Source organism: Fulmarus glacialis, unplaced genomic scaffold, assembly GCF_000690835.1.
Source record: "Fulmarus glacialis isolate BGI_N327 unplaced genomic scaffold, ASM69083v1 scaffold13532, whole genome shotgun sequence".
Taxonomy (NCBI): Eukaryota; Metazoa; Chordata; class Aves; order Procellariiformes; family Procellariidae; genus Fulmarus; species Fulmarus glacialis.
This window is the reverse complement of record NW_009197271.1, coordinates 63,189-66,672: the sequence shown is the minus strand read 5'-3', so window position 1 is coordinate 66,672 and position 3,484 is coordinate 63,189.

Genomic DNA, 3,484 nt, shown 5'->3' with positions numbered 1-3,484 from the left:
TAATACAGTCTGAAAGCGTAATATGTAAGCTAAGTATTATTAAATACAATTACCATTATTACTAAAATACCTAAATTTTGTATTAAAGACTTGCTCTGAAATGTAAGATTGTTACTTAAAATAAGGTGTCATTTCATTTAGCTTTTTATTTTATTTATTTTTTTAAACCTTTGCTCTTTCAAAGATCTGACTAAGCAGAGCAATGAAGGATTTCTTCTCATCTTGTTGCAGAGGAAGTTAAAACAGCATTTAAAGCACATAAGAAATTACGTTAGTTAACCATTTCTGCATTAAAGCCAGCAGATTGAAAGATAATATTGTAGTATCCATATCATAAAAAGGCCTAATTTTACTTAGATAACGATTTGCAATTGTTTTCAAGATTTTAAAAACAAGAATCTTTCCTTAAAATATGACGTAAGTTTTGTTGTTATGTTTCAGAGATACTATATGTTCCCATAGTCCCGTAGTAGAACGGTAGACAGCCATTTCCAGCTATTTTTATGGTATCCGATAGTGATTGCATTAGCTAATAGTAATTAATAAAGAAATAACCAGGAGGTTATTTTGAGGGAGATTTCCAGCAATTTTTTTTTTTACCTTTTTCTTTCCATATAAAGATGCAATATATTTTCTTTCTGTGCATAATTCTTTTGAATTAATGGTATACCCAGGTTCCCTCCTCATCAGAGACATGTCTGCACAAGTGATTATCATATAGTTACTTTTCTTTTATATAATTTCCACAGATGAAAAACTGTATTCATAGAGTATTTGTTTATCTTTAGCAGAGCTTAGAAGTGGATAGGGTTGTTTTGTTTTGAAGGAAGCGAGCCTTTGGCCCTTGAGCAGATTATTCTTATTTTGATTTTTCAAATCTTTAATGTTTCTTTACAGTTAAGTTTATTTAAGTTTCTGGATTCATGGCTCATAGAAAAGCTTGAAAATGTGACTTGAAAGTCAGGAAAGTCAATAGCCAAATAAGAGTTAAAACCAGATTATTTTCTCTGGAGAATTTTGAATATTCAGGTTTATAAATTTAAGATTTTAATCAGTCTGGAAATGTATATATTTGCCCTCAGATTTCTTTGCTTTTTCACTGTGGACTGACAGCTACAATGGGGAAAAAAAAAAAAAAACAACCCAAAACCTATTACCTGCTGTAGTGGCTTTTTGTATTGTTTTCTGTGTAAAGCAGGTGTTTACTGTGCCTAATACTGATATTTCTTGCTTATTCAAAGTGTTTTATTTATCTATTAAGAGAACCAGTGGAACCTCAGGCTGTTTCTTCGATGCTCTTTACAAGCTTTGCACTGATTTAGATTTCTTTTTCTTAAACGAGTGTGTTTTCTTGGTGCAAAGACATTGGCATTCACTCTTCCACATTGTGTATGTTTTGTCATTTTCTGGTTCTGCTGATGCAGTGATATGTTTTCTGTCAAAGGCGGTTTACAGGCACATTACCCCGCTTGACAGGAACAGCGAGCTACAAGGATTTCCTGAGGAGAAACTTCCAGACGCGGTGTGTGAGATTTCTCATCTCCCAACTACAATAATTACATTATCTCCCTGAAACAACGTTCTAAATGAAATCATTCGCTGAAAGTCTTACACACAGTCCAGCTGCCTGGACTTCTCTAATGCTTCTGTCATCTATAAATAATTCAGAGAAAGCCAACTGGGAGATGCATACTCATTTTCTGTCCTCTTAATATCTGCCAGTCATGGGTAAGAAAAGATTTTCAACCTGGCAGCTGTGGGGAGATATAGAAGTTTACCAATTTCAAGTCTTCAAAAAATCTCAGGTCCAGCTTTAATAAAAAATAAAATTGGCTTTAAAAAAATGCATTTAAAAATAGATTTTTAAAATATTTTAGCTCTTTTATTTATTTTGAAGTTCACTCAGGTCATATTTTCACAAGCTTTATTATAACCAAGAGGACAAGAATTTTACTTTGAAAGTAAAAAAAAAAAAAAAAGTGATTTTTATGTAGTCACACATCTCTGGAAGCTTGAGCTTTCAGAAAAAAAAGATAAGAAAAACCATGACAGCTGGAATAAAATAATGAGAATTAACAAAATTGATACAGAAAGGTTCTTAATTTGAAAAGTCGGAGCAGTCTATTAGAAAAGAACAATACAATTCCTTCCATAGGCAAAAAGATCATATAGATTGCTGCCCTCAATAGTTAAATAACATGGATGAAATTTGATGTATACAAACTCTGAAGTTATACCTAACAGGACTGGTTATTTTGTTCTGCATGTTCTTTGCACACTAATGCTATGGGAAAAAATGAATTGTGTCATAATTAATAATACAATTCCAGTCAAAAGATGAGGAAGCTAGACTCAGATGTGGTGTAATTGAATTTGTACTTACTTACACCAGTTACAGATTTGGTTCATTATTTGTATTTTCATGTTGTGTCAAGTGGCAAAAATAGTTTTTGACCTTGTGATCAAAAGGAAAAACACTCACAATTTCCCTTTGAAAGACAAATGGGACATGCAGCTCTCTGAGTTATCTTTTTTTATAGTTACATCCTAAAAATTTTTATTATAATAACGGGAATTTTGACTGAAGATTATAGTATTGGACCAACCATAGACCTAATTTAGCTCCAAATTGATATAACTCCATTAAAAACAATTGGTTGCATCTATTTACACCCAAACTGATTTTGTATCAGTTCCTCTGAGAGACTGTATTTCCCTTCAGCTATTAGAATCTTGTCTCCCAAAGGTAGAGACATTATCATATTATTTGCACAAAGGAACAACATCAAATGCTGCATACATAAGAACGGAAAATTAAGTTTTAAATGATCTGCATGCTTCTTTCTTTCAGGACTTTGAGGAAGAAAGTATACAAGTGTGACCCTATATTCCAGTATCTATGGGATGCTCCATGGAATGGAGAGTCCCAGATTCCAGTTTGCACATTTTTGCTCTGCTTACTGTAGTCAGCTAATATCTATCCATGAATTGCCATTTAAAACAGTTCAAGAGGAAAAGCTGGTAGCACTTGCAATAATAGTAGTACTTCAACATATTCTTAAAATTGCTGCAGGAAAAAATAAATAAATGTCTTGGTGACTCTTTTGGAAAAAACACAATATTTGCTGTTACCATCATGTCATGCCAGGCATTTTTCTGCATCTTGAAATTTTGTTGTGATTTTTTTTCTCTCTCCTTCATTGTCTTGTTGCAGGTATTGTTTTCCTGTTTCCCCTAGAACCAAAATGAATAAAATGCACAAAAGAGTGATGGTTAATAAGAGTAAGAGTGAGAATGTGTCAATAATAGGAGTAATAAAATGTGAATTTCAGTTCAGAGAAAACACAAGTATCTCTTTGTATTCTTGAGGATAGAATTTAAGAAACAAGACTCATTCAGAGGCTTGACAGGATTAACTTGCTAACAAATATCACCTTTTAGTGCCTCAATACTTTTACGAGATAGTCTCAGAACCAGCACTTTT